The following is a 17,225-nucleotide window of genomic DNA, read 5'->3' on the forward strand; positions in this document are numbered from 1 at the left end:
GGTTGTCATACTTGCAGTTAATTCAGAAGTTAGAAATTTTTGCTATGTTGTAAGGGGGCTCTTTGTGCTAAGTTTGAATTGTCTTTCATATATGAATACACCACACAGGTACCAAAACAGCAATTCTGACTGTTGGAAGAAATCACTGTCTGGCAGTCTAACATAATTAAACAGTATGCCAAAAACTGTGCAGATGAGCACAGGTGGATTGGCTACGACAAATAGTGACCTCTGTACTGTCAGCTTTTTTCTTTGAAACCCAAGATGTTAAGTAAGTGCCACAGGAAGAGACCTGCTTCAGTGGGACCTGAGCTGTTACGCCTTCTTTGGCTGATACAGTCAGTCTCCAGACCAGATGGTCCCATCACTTAGGTGCCACGTTGAGGTAGTTTAACTGAATGCTCTAGGCACTAGAAGGGTCAATAAAAGATTCTGATTAATCAGAGAAGTTGTTAAATGTTTCTGTTGCTTGCTAGTTGCAGTAATCATTATCATCCAGAATTACGGTGGCATCTCATAATTGCGATTGCTTTCACAACCATCAATACTTCTACGCTGCCACTGAGGTAATCTGTCTTGCTCACCTGGTATGTGCCATTACTGGATATTCTCTCTCTTGCTTATGCTCAGTTACATGTTTTCTTTTTTAATTTTGTGTACTCTGATTACTTATGTGTGTGGTTTTTCTTGATTGACTGAGTGCTGTCTACGTTCTTGTATCCAGGCACTTTTGCCAACTATTTCAGTACTTTTTTATCTTTTTGAATTATGTTAATATATTTGTGGACATTTTTATAAAAAATACATATGTAAGTGAGTAGACTCTTATTTGAGTAGTGCTAACCTCTTACGTCATTTAGCTGTGCACTGTAATTTTGATGGCAGTATTGAATCACCCTTGTAATAGAAGATGAATTTAATGCTGTAGGCATGAACAGGGCAGGAAGCGGGGAGGTGGGTGCTTGTTCCCAAGCCACATACCTAGGATCAAAGATTCACCTTCTCACAACCTACAAGGGTCATCCAGAAACTTATGTACCACATTTTTTCCCTAGCCAACAGCAACGGCATGAATGTGAAATTTTAGGTATGCATTATTTGAAGTTTTCAGAGTTTGAGGTGCTCTTCATAGAGAAGCTGCATTCAACAGAAGTACTGTTAGTTGCTGGGCAAAGAGGGTGAGACTGTTATGAGAAGGCAGCTTGGCAGAGCTCCAAAATTTGCAGCATTCAGGGAGGCATCCCATGGCAGTCATCCACATGTGTTCAATAAATAATTGATGAAGAAAAATATTTGGTGCATTACTTTCAGGGCAATCTTCCTAGGTTTTACCATGACAGGGTCTTACACCTTGATGAGATCCTAACTGAATTTCTATAGCTCAGCAGGCTGCCCAGCTGATGTCTTTGTCCACTGTCCATTCGCCCAGCAAATGACAGCAGGAAACAGATTCTTGTCCACTTGTCCATCCTCCTGAGAAGTGACCAAAACCTGCAAGGGTGGGTGCAGCCATTATTCTTTTGATTCTGTATGATCAAACTTCAAATATTGAATGATGGATACTTTAACTGAGGAGGCAGTCAGTAGAATGGCAAGAGATGATGTTGAAAGCTGCAGTACCATCTGAGAACATTGGTGGCCTTGTAGAGGAGGACAGTGAGGGGTGCTGAGATGATAGTCTACCAATTGAGACCTGGCAGGTCTGCTGTTGTGGCCTGAAACCGATGGGCCATTAAGTCTGATTACACTGTGGGTATTCATCTCGTGGTCAAGCCACAGGTAGTAGATGTTGCACAAAAAGACACAACTAGCACTTGCCAATGAACTGAAGTTAAATGAGGTGACATGGAGCCACCACCTGCAGCTGCTGCAGACTACAAACCAATGACAGCCCTCATCAGAGAAAGTGCAGAATCTCAATGGGGGCTTACCAGCGAAGTACCTCTCAGCATTCTATTAATCTTCAAATGCAATTGGCTGGTTACAGGTTGGGAATGGTTGGCATGGCAGATTTAATGTTAATGGGGCTAAACAGTAAAATGGATAAGCAGGCGGAAAAACCCAAGAAAGGGAGCGAGGAAACTAAAAGTCAAATGCTGATGGTTTTAACAAAAGTGATTGCTTGAACACACAATTAGATCAACAGGAAATTGCTTTTGCTTTACTGGCCAATCAGTTGGGGGTGTCCGTGGTCAAATTACTGAACAAAGGGAAAAGTTGAAGTCATTGGAAACTGAGTTAACTCCTTTAACCAGTCACTTTGACACCCAACTTGCATCACAAGAAGTAGACCCCAAGAGTTTTGTTCCTTCAGTAGTAATCAGTGGAAATGAAAAGATTGTTGAATGTCAGAAGGTTAGCATGTCCATAGACAGGTGAGTTACTGCATGCAACTCTGATCTGAGAGGACAGATAACTGTTTTCAGAGGACTAATTAATTTTATCACTGAATTGTATATTGCACCAAATGTCATTTAGAAAAATCAACTGTATTCAAAGGGACATACAAAATACTCTAAAATAAACTTTTGAAAATTCTGTTGATGTGTGCCAAGAAGAGATACCAAAACAAGTATCGGACTTAAAATTATTGGTTGTTATTGCCGATGAAATCTGTAAAATTTAAAATATATTTCAGATCTCCATTTTGTACCATGTGTGTAAGAGGCAAAGCAATAAAAGGTTCTGGAATTTCCTGTGTACTTCAAAACATGATGCACAGATATTAGTTGCATGTTTACTGGAAGACTTAGGGCTGGTTTTACAAACTTGGGATAACAGCTGGTTAACCTCTTTTCTCAAAACAGCACAGGAAACACATTTACTAGCATGGAATATTGCCTAATTGGAGTATAAACGCAGTGTAAAAACAAAAAACACTGTCTGACGAGGCCCAAGACCCAACGGTACTGACCGGCCGGCGTGTCATGCGCAGCTCACCAGATTCGGATAAAAAGGGGCTTGTGGTCAACACACCACTCTCCTGGCCATTGTCAGTGTTCATGACTGGTGCCACTACTTCTTAATCAAGTAACTCCTCAATTGGGCTCACAAGGACTGAGTGCACACCGCTTGCCAACAGATCTCAACAGACCCAGACAGTGACCCATCCAAGTGCCAGCCGATCCTGACAGTGCTTAACTTTGGTGATCTGATTTGGAAAACTTGGCATAAGTTAACCAGTAATTCTGGGATGGGTTACAGTGCTTATCTGGAGAATAAGTTTGATGAGTAGTGAGAAATAGCTAGACATTAGTGACGAGGTTTTACAGAATTATTAGTCAGAATGGGGGGAGATAAGAAAGTGAGATGTTGGCAAAATTATTTTGTAGGAACATCAACTCAGAATGTATAATTAGAATGTGGCTGTTGAAGGAAGCCAAACTCAGCCTTTCAAGCTTGTAAATCAAAAACTGCATAATATGAATAAAAGTGGATCAGTACCTGTGTTTTGACATAATTTTGTGGTTTCCTGTACAGCTCAACACTGTTAGAATAACATTCTCTTATTTAGTGGAAGTATTAAAATGACAGGCTCATTAACGCTGAAAGGAAACAAAATTATTTTCACCTAGCATAATTTTCACCAGTTTTACTGTTAGGGATAGGCTTTTGAAACTACACAGACAGTGTTTGTACTCCTGTTCTGAAAAAGTGGCTTCCAATTTTGCTTAGAATCAATGTGACGGTGGAGGTGCCTGTAAGTTCTGTGACTGATACAGGCTTATGTAGTAAGAAATAGATGGCAGTTGTCACCCATGTTGTCTCATATAATTTCCTTAAGAAGTGACTATTCTACCAATGAATTAGCTATTTCTCACTGCAAGATATTTCTTCTGCAGATTTCCTTCTGTCTCTTGGAGATTTTTGTTGATACTGACAAGGAGACAACCAGCAGGACAAATTTTAGTCTCATAATTTGCTATGTAACTTCAAAACTTAAAACAATAAACTGCTGGTGCACAGAATGTTTCTTTGAAATAGCTTCATTCCCATCAGAATTTGTTATCATAAATTGCCACTTATAAAAATTCAAATCCCAGGTGGTTAAGCTAGAGTACATTAAATGCTACACATTTTACACTGCCGGACAGTTGCTACGGAACACAGACATAGTTGCACTGGAATAGTCACAGGCAATGATGGGTGACATGAGGCACAGTGATTACATATTAGAGAGCAATGGTATATTTATAACAAAAAATGGTACAGCTTTCACCACACGGGAAAGCAGGGTAACAGACAAATAATGTTCATGTTTGATACAGGTCAGACTCCTAACAAAATGGCAATACAAGAGTCTAAGTAAGGAATATGCCCTTCTTGGGCACTAATGCACATTTGCACCTGTTATTAATGCTGGATACCAAACCGTTGAGGAGTCCTTGGGGAAAGTTACCCCATTCCTCTTGCAAGGCAATTTTCAGTTCTTGAACGGTTCAGGGAATGGGTATTATCTGAGAAACATGTCTACCAAGAGCATCACAGGCATGCTCTAGAGGGTTTAGTTCCATACATTCTTATCTTTACATTCCAGTGTGTCCAACACCTCAGTGGTACTTTGTGGGTGAGCATTGTAATCCATAAATAGAAATTTGGGGCCTACCACATGCCTAAACAGATGGATATGATCCAGAATATTCACCCTGCAATACACTGTGCTATAAAGGTACCTCACATGGAGATATGCAGTAGTGTTTGGCCATTGTGCTTATTGCCTGCCCACACCATAATCATACTGATGATGTTTGTGAACATTCTATGGTGTGTTACATGTTCACTGTCTCTCCCCACATTAACTGGTAGCAGAATCACTTGTCACTATCACCAGTAGTGGCTGCAACATTTGAAGTGATCTTCCTAGGAGTGAGATGTCTGTTCCTTTTCAGCAATAGGGCTACGTATCGATCCACTTGCAGTTTTGTGATCCATCTATGATCACCAGCATGCTTTTGGATAGCATTTCCACCTTTGGCAGCCTTTTTAATCATGAGAGGACACTTTTGGACACACTCATTACTGTGGGCACAGTAGTGACACTTGACTGACTGTGAGCTGTCTCACTGCTCATCCATGATCGTAAGCACACAAATGCTATCCTACATACATGTTGGCATACCATATGAAATATTGCATTAATTGGTTCAACTTTCATAAAATTCCGTACAGCATGAAATGTCAAATACATACACAGCATTCCTGCACAGGCTCCACTGCAGTTAACACATGCCACCATCTATATTTTCTTTTACTGTCATTAGTCACATGTTCAACAGCAATTGTAAGTTGCTCTGCAGCAACTGGCAGTTATTCCTTAGCAAGTGTCGGTTGTTCCTTAGCAACTGTCAACCAGTGTATTAACATGTAGCAAACTCATTCTGTTGTACACGTCAGTGACTTTCACACACTTTAATTCAGAAATTCTGTTGTCACAAGAACAGTAAAACTATATACATGAGAAAATATGTCTTATATGTGTGTTCTCCTGCTGCCACTTTTTGAGGAGATTTTGTATGTATGCATTTACATTATATTTTCAAAAACAGATTACCTTCAAAAGTATGTTTGCAGGTTGTTCCCTTAAACACATGGCACCCTATACGGCTTGCAATTTTAAGTGACTACTTGAAAATCTACTGTGCTGTTTTATAGATTACAGGAAATAGGTTCCACAATGTTTACAATAATCACATTTCAGATATTTTTCAGAGACATTCTCACACTGTAATGGATTAAGATACTTATGAATCAGCTTTTGTAGATCTTACCTGTGTATACTGACTGACAGAAACGGTGCTAGTGTAGCAAAATATTAGGACATAATGTGTGCAACTGCAAAAATTGGTGATCTTTGCCTTTCACAGGCAAGTGCTCTACCGACTGAGCTATTCAAGCACAGCTCACGACTGACCATCACAGCTTTACTTTCTTCAGTAACTCATCTCCTACTTTCCAAACACCATGGAAGTTCTCCAGCATAACTTACAAGACTATGGATAAACAAAGGCAAAGAATTTGCAAATTTTCTTTCATTAGGCCACCTATTGTTACTTGCATTAATTAAATTATTCTTTTATGCAAATACAAGATAGACAGTGTATAATCTTTCTGAATTTTCAGCCAATAAATATTTCTGAATGATATCTATGTTGTCATAAAACGCAAGATGCTCTGAAAATACCTTGTACCATAGTGTATAAAATATCTTTTTCAAAGCAAATCACCATTTCAAAATTGTTGCTGCAATACATAGAATTATAATAATCATAGCATCATCTGTCATACAGCTGCTTTCACTGGCAAGTTAGCTTGCCATGTAATAGAACAGAATTTAGTATCTGAAATACTGTACAGTGCACTATACAAGACTTATGTCCTGTGCACCAAACACAACCAGTTCAAAACTTCTGTTGCCTTCCAGAACAAATTATCACTCTACAGCAGTGTATGCACTGATTTGAAACTTCTGCCAGATCAAAATTGTGTACTGGACCAGGACTTAAACCTGGGACCTTTGCCTTTCACAGGCAAGTGCTCTACCGACTGAGCTATTCAAGCACAACTCATGACTGACCATCACAGCTTTACTTTCTTCAGAAACTCATCTCCTACTTTCCAAACATCATGGAAGTTCTCCAGCATAACTTACAAGATTAGCATTCCTGGAAGAAAGGATATTGCAGACACATTGATTAGCCACTTCCTGAAAAGGCAAAGCTTGCAGGCTCAAGTCCCAGTCCAGCACACAGTTTCATTCTGCAGCAAGTTTATTGGCTTTGCTAGGCATAATATTTCCTTGTTTGTTTTTGAATGTGTCACACCACCTGTATGAATATCAGGAGCTCATATGGAAAACCAATCCTAAGCAAAGAAGGGAAAACAGAGGTGGAATGAGTATATGGAGGGTCTACACAAGAGAGACGTACTTGAGGGCAATATTTTGGAAATGGGAGAAGACGTAAATAAAGATGAGATGGAAAGTATGATACTGAGTGAAAAATTTGACAGAGCACTGAATGGCATAAGTCAAAACAAGGCTTCAGGAATAGATAACATTCCGTTAGAACTACTGATAGTGTTAAGAGAGCAAGCCATGATAAAACTCTTCCATCTGATGAGCAAGATGTATGAGACAGGTGAAATACCCTCAGACTTCAAGAAGATATAATAAAACCAGTTCCGAAAAAAGTAGGTGCTGACATGTGTGAAAATTACCAAACTTTCAGTTTAATACGTTACAGTTGCAAAATACTAACATGAATTCTTTACAGACAAATGGAAAAACTGGTAGATGCAAATTTCAGGGAAGACCAGTTTGGATTCCAGAGAAATGTGGGAACACGTGAGACAATATTAATCCTAAGACTTCTTATAGAAGATAGGTTAAGGAAAGGCAAACCAATGTTTATAGCATTTGTAGACTTAGTGAAAGCATTTGACAATGTTGACTGGAATACTCTCTCTCAAATTCTAACGATGGCAGGGGTAAAACACAGGGAGTGAAAGGCTATTTACAATTTGTATGGAAACCAGATGGCAGTTATGAGAGCGATGGGCAGGAAAGGGAAACAACAGTTGAAAAGGGAGTGAGACAGGGCTGTAGCCTATCCCTGATGTTATTCAGTCTGTATATTGAGCAAGCAGTAAAGGAAACAAAAGAAAAATGTGGAGTAGGAATTAAAGTCTAGGGTGAAGAAATAAAAATTTTGAGGTTTGCCAATGACATTGTAATTCTGTCAGAGAGAGCGAAGGACTTGGAAGAGCAATAGAACGGAATGGACAGTGTATTGAAAGGAGCATATAAGATGAACACCAACAAAAGCAAAATGAGGATAGTGGAATGTAGTTGAATGAAATCAGGTGATGCTGAGGGAATTAGATTAGGAAATGAGACACTCAAAATAGTAGATGAGTTCTGCTATTTGGGCAGCAAAATGGATAGAGTAGCATGGAGAGCTGCATCAAACTAGTCCTTGGACTGAAGTCCACAACAACAAAAACAACGTACTTCTGCCTTAACTGTTCCCTCAGTCTGCATGCAAATGTTTGGGAATTGAAATCTGGCATTCCTTTTTCCATGTTTTTCTGAAATGCTGACCAAACAACTTATCTGATTCTTTGCTTAGTTGACAAAGATAAGAATGTTGCATTACATGTACCTTTGTTTTCAAGTTTACAGCAGTGAAATGTTTCATTAGGTGTGACGATATCAACTTTTGTTTTCCACTAAGTTGTTGAGGCCTGTATCAATATTCACCAATCTCTGTGTCCTCAATAGTGTAATTCTGACATTTCAAATGCAGCTAACCCAAATTTACAGCTGACATTTCTGCAGATCAGGATGAAATCAATTAAATATTATAAATCAATTAAATGTTATAACTTTTCATGCAAAATTGTCTGAAAGGTTGATTTGGACTGCCAACAGCATACAGGAGACCTCAGTGCTTCAAGAGGTGGTGGAAGAAGAGGTGGTGGAGAAGCATTTGCCCTGATCTCTCCCTACTAGGTGGAATTTTCATTTTGGTCTGTAAATACAGCTTATGACTGTGTCATCTTGTAGCGTCATCATTAATTTGCTGGGATAAGTTCCCCTTGTATTCTCCTAAGTTTCCTGAAGACACCTTAAAGACAGTGTATTCAATGGATACATTTTAATGTAAGCTCAAACCATGCCATAAACCGTGTTGCATCTATTTAGCACTAGTGTTCAGGTTACTGTCTCATGCTGTTAATGTAATGGATTTTGTAACAACCAGCAAACAAAACACTTACAGAAGATGTTCACTGATTCTTGAAATTGCTGAAGCTAATTATTACAGTTCCAGTGATGTCAGTCAATGAAGAAAGGTGTATCCTACCTTGAAAAGAATTTTTTTATTATTAGAACTCTATGCCCCAGGAAAGATTGTCAGCCTTGGTGATTCTCTCTTGGAATAGATCTTGTAAAGGAGATTGCAAACTCCCATCAGAGTATGACTGACAAGTTTGTGCAAGTGGGGTAGCAATAGTGTAGCTCTAGAATTCATGTCCAATATCTGATGTTTTAGTTACCAAATATACTTCAGTTTTAAAATAACTAGTTCATTACTTAATGATGTTACAGTTGCCAGAATGAGATTTTCACTCTGCAGCGTAGTGTGCGCTGATATGAAACTTCCTGGCAGATTAAAACTTTGTGCCTGACCGAGACTCGAACTCGAGACCTTTGCCTTTCGCGGGCAAGTGCTCTACCAACTGAGCTATCGAAGCACGACTCACACGCAGTACTCACAGCTTTACTTCTTGCAGGAGAGCTTCTGTAAAGTTTGGAAGGTAGGAGACGAGGTACTGGCAGAAGTAAAGCTGTGAGTACCGGGCGTGAGTCGTGCTTTGGTAGCTCAGTTGGTAGAGCACTTGCCCATGAAAGGCAAAGGTCCCGAGTTCGAGTGTCGGTCGGGCACACAGTTTTAATCTGCCAGGAAGTTTTGATGTTACAGTTGTTAGTTGTTCACAGGGGGGGGGGGGGGGGATAGAATTGGAAATTTAATGACTGTGTATCTAACTCACACATACCTGTTTCCTCTCTAGTGCTTATCTTCTCTTTGCTGCACCCACCAACCTAGTTGAGTTCTGTATTTACTGATTGTAGGAGCATGCACATAATGAGAACCACAATATCTGGTAAAGATTCACTTATATTTTACCAGCAGGAAGTGCAACATGGATAATAAACAGTTAAGACAAGAAGAGAGTAGAAGCTTTTCACATGTGGTGCTACAGAAGAATGCTGAAGATTAGAAGGGAATATCACGTAACTAATGAGGAGGTATCAAGTAGAATTGGGGAGAAAACAAATTTGTAGCACAACCTGACGAGAAGAAGGGATTGGTTGGTTGGAGATATTCTGAAACATCAAGGGATCCTTAATTTAGTACTGAAGGGAAGTGTAGGAGCTAAAAATTGTAGATGGAGACCAAGAGATGAAAACAGTAAGCAGATTCAGAAGGATGTAGGCTGCAGTAGTTATTTTGAGATGAAGAGGCTGCATAGGACAGAGTAAACATGGATAGATGCAGCAAACTAGTCTGTGGATGGAAGACTGCACTGCTGACAAAACAGTGGAACACACTGAAGGGGAGGAGGAAATGAGAGCATATGTTAAGTTATTTAAGTGTTATAAAATTGAGTCAAATTTACAAAGAACTTAGCGGTATGAACCAACTTATCAGTATGATGTGTCACCCCTCTAGCGTGCATTGATTCAGCTGGGAAGGGTGTTGTAAGCCATTGTGTCCTCACCTAAAGCAAGCAGGCCCACAATTGTTGTAAATGGTCCTCGATATCCTGGTTACTGGCACTGGGACAGAGTCGACATCTGAGCTGATCCCACACATGTTCTGTCAGGGACTGATCTGGGAATCTTGCTGGCCACAGGAGTACCTCATCAGATAGTTCGTAGCGACATATACAGTGTGTGGACAAACAATGTCATATTGAAAAATGGCACTATGACACTGTCATGTGAGAGATGACACATGAGGGTGCAGGTTGTCCAAGACATACCATTGTACCATCAGAGTTGCTCAATCACTAGCTGCTGTGACCTGGAGTTACACCCAGTAGCTCCCTACAGAAAGATGCCAGGTGTAACACTGCTGTGCCTTTCCAAAATCATGGATGAATGGGACCTCTCCCCAGGTTGCTGCTGTAATTGCCAATGATTATCATCTCTCAGTTCATCACAGAACACAATGTGAATGACATTCATCAGTAGTCCATAATACTACTCTAAACACAGTTGTTTGTGTTGTATTATTAATGGCAGTCTATATGTGAGATGGTAGTTCCATAGTACATCTGCTGCTAGTGTCCAAACAATTATATGGGATGACATGGAACATTGCAGGGAGTTCATTACCTGACTGTGGAAGGTAGGCACAGATATGAAGGGGTCAGAATGTGCTTCATGCACAATATGGTGATCTCCACTTGTGGTGATCAGACATGGTTGACTGGAACCTTGATGATGAGTATGCTTGCCCTCATATCCCCATGCAGCCCATCAGGCGACTGTGACAACTGAATACCCCAAAAATCTGGATAAGGTTTGATTCCACCAGCCAGCCAAATGGAGACCCACAGTGAGGCCCCTTTCAAACTCTGTGAGGTGTTGATAAGGTTGCTGCTCATCAGTATGTGGCATCTCTAAGTTCTTCACAGTGATCCCTCAGTTTCTGATGATGTTTATGCCCCTTTGTATCCTACCATGTCTGTCACAGAGAATTGCAACTCTGATCATTTATGTAACTGCTGATGGTGCATACGTATATGAAGTTACAGTGACATCTGCCCATGTCTTCTGGAGTTTTACTTTTTTTGTCAAGCAGTGTATTTGCATCACATGGCTTTGCACATTTGTATTTTTTTACAAGAGGAGCAATAATCTCATATCACATGACCTTCCTGCATTCCTTTTGGCTGACAGTAGAAGTTTGTGTACTCATTTGCATTTTGTCTGAATTTAAGAGTTTGTGTGTATGATAATCTGCTCAGACTATTGAAAAGGTGTATTAGGAAGTATAATTTATTGAGGTGGCATTTCAGGAAGAGAGGTGCTGAGTTAAAAAAATCAATCCTTTCCAAGCCTCTCATATGAAAAAGCAACATTGAAAACTTTGGTGCAAAATCCAACCTCAGATACAATCAGTTGCCGCTGAGATATATAAACAAGACAGAGCAGTAAATTGAGAGATTTAAATATCTGTCTACATGAGACTCTAAAATTAACTTGTTTGCTTATCCTGCAATATTTTTCTGTAGTCTGAATGTTTTTTTTTCTGCTAATTATGGAGTGATTGGATACTGCTAAGATACATTTGGACCACTGATGAGGTTATATTTTGCTTCTGAATTGTAACATCATATGTGAAACAAAGAACTGTTTTACTGATAATCAAATGTACAACATTCAAACATTATTATAAGGAATGGCATACAGGAATTGCTATAAAATGTAGTACTGCAAGACACATTTCATTTCAACAAATTACAAGTCCTCATAGATGGAAGTCATCTGTAACATCAAACACTGCCATGATTTTATTTTCTCTGCTAGCCACTTTTATCAGAATTACATGTGCAAGAATTGAACTGCTGATATGAAGTTATTCGGAAAAATGTTTGTACAGTTAAAGCCAGATTTTTACCAGAGCAAACGAGCTAACAAGCACAAGCAAAAGAGAATTCTGTCTGGTGTACCCAGTAGGCCTCTTGCAGGTCTTTCAACTGGATGCCACTGCAGCTACTTACGTGTCCATGACCTTCCCCAGTTACCTAATCAGAAAATGGAGACCTGCAGTTTAATGTGGAATCTGAACCACATGTCTTTTGTGACCACTCCAACATCTGTGAGAAGTAAATGCTCGGTTAAAAATCACAGTGAAAAACTTGTGACCTGAATGGGATTTGGTCCCGTGCTCTCCAGATCATGAAGTGCAGGCTTTGTCACTAGACCATTTTTGTTTTAGAAAAAAAAAAAAAATGAATATGACCATTAGACCTTACGCACATAGAGGAAACACTAGCTGTGTCACCACTTGAGATGAAGCTCAATGTCAGTAATTAGTGTTCTGTTGATAAACTTCCCCTCAATGGTAATGAGAAGCCAGAGAATGATGGCAGCCGACATACAAGGAAAATTTTGGACCAGTGCAAAGGAGAAATGGAGCTGCTACTCCTTGTAAAGTACACGATCTCCATGCTTGTCACACTTCCATACAAATTAAGACACTTGAATTCTTCCTTCCCTGCGCCATTTTGCATCAAGAACAGTGCGCTCACCATGAAAAATAATCCTCACTGGGTAGCAAAGTTTCTCATTGTGGCTCTCACAAGATAGAGTTGTATCCTGTATATTAGCTCCAAAAACTAAAAACTAATAACACAGCTTCATAGGTAATGTTCACTACCTTGTGCTCTTTTCCATTCCCTCTAGTATAAATTATTCTACCCATATATGAAAACAAGTGAATGGTAGTGAATTTTCTGCAGATGCTCATTCACGTGTGTTCACTTCCATTTGCTCCATTGTAAACCAGGCTTTAGCTGCATAAAATTGGTGTCTGTGAACACCAGAGAATTCCGCTATGTGGCGCTGCATGAGTGATTCACCGAGTCACACACTAGGCGGGCAGAACTGTACAAATTGCTGTTATAAGCTGTTCATTTCACAGCAAAAATGTATAACTTTAACATTTTTTACAAAATACTTGCCGTGCCTCTTATCAGCTTAAATATTGGCAGTGCATTTCTTTTGTTGTCTTCTTCCTGTGTAAAAAAATTTCAGGGTAGGTTTCAACGTGGCTTATTGAACCATTCCCTTGTGAGATAGTTTTTCCATCAATGCTGAAAATTAGTATTGCAAGGTTCAGTTTCCATGTAGTGTGGAAACTGTATGCCTCCTCTTTTCCGGAATTTATTATAAGCCTGTTAATTCTGACCCATAGTGTTAAATTTTGTATTACAATTCCAGAAGTTTCCTACAGGGTGTCTTCATTGCACTTCACAAACAAACAATAATTTATTATTCCAATATGTGCTAGCTTTCAACTTATGTTTGGAAATAAAATATTTTTACTGAATGAAGATAGGGCTTTGGGAGAACTTTCGGTCCTAGGGTGGATATGTAGCATGGCACAGAAATAATTGAAGATGAGTTTTAAAGTAGCATTTGTCAAACTACACAGTTGTGTAAATGAGATTCAATTGTTCCAAGATCCTTTTGCAATGGGTGTTTGAGAGTTCCAGAAAATGTAACCCTGATGATAACTGAACTATAACCAACTGATGCATGAAAGTTTGGTGCAATTTTAGTTTGTATCTTCTGGAGACCTTTCTCAAACTGGAAGGATTTGGGTCTCGCATATTCACAGGTTGTGGCAGCTCTTACAGCTGCAAGAAATGGTTTTCTTAAATGAAAAGAATTTAGTCTGTGATGCAGCTGACACCTATACATAAACGTTTGTATCAAATTTTAAGAACATCTATAAGTGACATCAAAATGAAGAAAAGTGAGGAATGAGTATTGTCTTGCCATAGCATTGAAAAGCAGAAAAATTACTGAAGAAGCATTCCATTTAAAATGAAACTCAGAGCTGTTAGGGTTAGTTAAGAACAGTCTTGATTTGAGAAGGCATAACATTTATAAGATTCCTTTTAGCTGCATAAAATCACATTATCACCAGTACAGTCACTATCATTATTTTTAAGAAGTTGGAGTGAAGGACACCCATACTTCTCCAAGTTCTGTATTGCAGCGTGTTGGTAAATATCATGTGTCTAAAAGCTTTATGATGACCTTTGTTACTTTATTAGTAGGTCAGCGTCATTTACCAGTCATGATTGGACAGGCTGTGTCAGGGTTACATATATAAGATTTGGTTACAATTTTATACAACATATAGAAAAGTATTCACAAAAAGGGCAGATATAACATATTAAGACAATATTTTGTCCATTCAATTTGGTCAATATTGAAAATTTCTCCAATAGAATATAATGGGTGTTCTTTCAAGTCCTGTGCAATTGTCCTTTTGAATAGTCCTAGCGGCAGAGACTGCACTTCTCAGTCCAGTTTATTGAACATTTTTAGGGCTACCACTGGAAAATTATCTTGCGTTCCAGTCAGTCAACAACTTGGTACTTCAGTGTTCCTCTTGTTGCGGGTGTTGTGATTATGAATGTCTTGCCTCATGCTGAAATCACCTTGGTGTTCCTTTACACTGCTGAGGCATAGAAACACATATTGGCTGAAGACTGTCATTATCCATAACCAGGTAAATATAGTTTTGCAGTGCTCCTGTTTTTTACTTGAAGTAATGATCCTGACAGCTGTTTTTTGGAGCATTAACACCTCCTTACAAACTGCAGAGTGTCCCCATAACAGCGGACCATAATTAATATGGCTATGAAAGAGTGCATGATAAACTGTTAATAGGTACTGGTCAGTTAATACACCTTTTAGTTTTCTTATCAGGCATATAACACGAGAGAGTTTGGAGTAAACATACTCTCTGTGCTTGTTCATTGTCAGTTTGCTGTCTCTCATGAAGCCTAGTAGTTTGTCAACCTCAATATTATCGTGGCAGCTGACATTGCTGAGACTGCATATCATGTGTTGTGTTTTTTCTTGATTCATTTTCATTTTATTTTTGATGAACCACTCTTTAATGCTTTCAAAGAGTACATCTGCTGCCAACAGAGCTTTCATGTATATGATGTACCCAAAGGTCGAAGATCTTGAGACTTGCCATCATATCCATGTAGGTTATCTGAAGATCAATCTAATATACTCTGTGGTAATTACGTGTTTATCACAATACCACTTTCATCGTATTGCTGCATTTCACATCTCTGAATGGTTTCTGTGATGTGACATTTGTGGAGAATATTGTAATAATGTGTCCACCATTTGTGAACATAATTAACACTATATTTTTACTGTTGTAGAAACCTTGACTATCAATAATGATGTTTGCACATGAAATAATATCTTTGTGCAAATCTTTGTACCATTTCTGTAAGCAGTGTATAATTTACCACAATGTCATGTAGTATTAATTCAGACACTGATGTTTTTCATGGCAAGTTTTCTGAAGATTCAAGTTCTACATGAACATTGATTAGGACCCAGTTTTACTGATTCAATCTGTTTCAAGTAAACTTATGACAATGGGTGCTAACTTCTTAGGTTCATGTGGACTGAGCATGCATCCAAATTTTTCCTCCAGCCCCTCACAGTAAAAAGTATACAGACAGAAAAGCACACTGTTAACATTATTATACCAATCCTGTCGTAAATTATCATACAGATAGAACTCTGAATTGAGTTAGTTTACAGTTATTGAATTAATCTTGAAATATCTACCATCATGATCAGTTTGAAGGTTTCTTGATCAGTAATTAGTCCTCATATGCAGCAGTTGGTCCGTCGACTGTGGCACTACCTTCCCTGTCCTTGATTTTAGATGTAAGATCAGAGTGAATTTAGAGCATAGAATGAAAACCACTAAAATATATTTCAAACTTCTATTGTCTCATGAATGTTGCTTCGTATGTACAAGATCCATTTACCATAAGGCATAAAAGCTCAATAAGTGCCTACACAGAAATGTTTTGCATGCCAGTTTTTGCCATTCTCAAACTACTGTCTCCACAGCTATTGGATACTGCATCTTACTCTGAGATCTGAAATTATTGTATGAGGTTATATGAGCAGTATTTCCTGTGGTTGTTAATGCTGTGAGTAGTCTTTCTTGTTCTACTAATTTGTTGGGATCACTGAATATGTAAACTGGAGAGATTGATTGTTTATTTTTCGATGCTGAATGTCAATATCAGCACCATCACCATGGTTTTCTAAAGATAGTTTAATAAAGTTTTTGCATTTATTGCAACATAGGTGTTTTAATTGTCCTTTTGCAGAATTGTTTTTTTCTGTGTACATTAGTCATATCTAATATTTCTGCATATATTTGAATTTCTTTGCTAAATATTCGTCACATTTAAAAGTTTTTAAGAATATTGGATCAAGTAAGGCAGATGGTCTTTCACATTCTCAATTCCTGATCTATTTTGTATGCTTGGTTACACTTGTAGGTAATGCACCCAGCATATACAGGGTTATTACAAATGACTGAAGCGATTTCACAGATCTACAATAACTTTATTATTTGAGATATTTTCACAATGCTTTGCCCACACATACAAAAACTCAAAAAGTTTTTTAGGCATTCACAAATGTTCGATATGTGCCCCTTTAGTGATTCGGCAGACATCAAGCCGATAATCAAGTTCCTCCCACACTCGGCGCAGCATGTCCCCATCAATGAGTTCGAAAGCATCGTTGATGCGAGCTCGCAGTTCTGGCACGTTTCTTGGTAGACGAGGTTTAAACACTGAATCTTTCACATAACCCCACAGAAAGAAATCACATGGGGTTAAGTCGGGAGAGTGTGGAGGCCATGACATGAATTGCTGATCATGATCTCCACCACGACCGATCCATCGGTTTTCCAGTCTCCTGTTTAAGAAATGCCGAACATCATGATGGATGTGCAGTGGAGCACCATCCTGTTGAAAGGTGAAGTCGGCACTGTCGGTCTCCAGTTGTGGCATGAGCCAATTTTCCAGCATGTCCAGATACACGTGTCCTGTAATGTTTTTTTCGCAGAAGAAAAAGGGGC

This window comes from Schistocerca cancellata, chromosome 2 (assembly GCF_023864275.1).
Source record: "Schistocerca cancellata isolate TAMUIC-IGC-003103 chromosome 2, iqSchCanc2.1, whole genome shotgun sequence".
Lineage (NCBI taxonomy): Eukaryota > Metazoa > Arthropoda > Insecta > Orthoptera > Acrididae > Schistocerca > Schistocerca cancellata.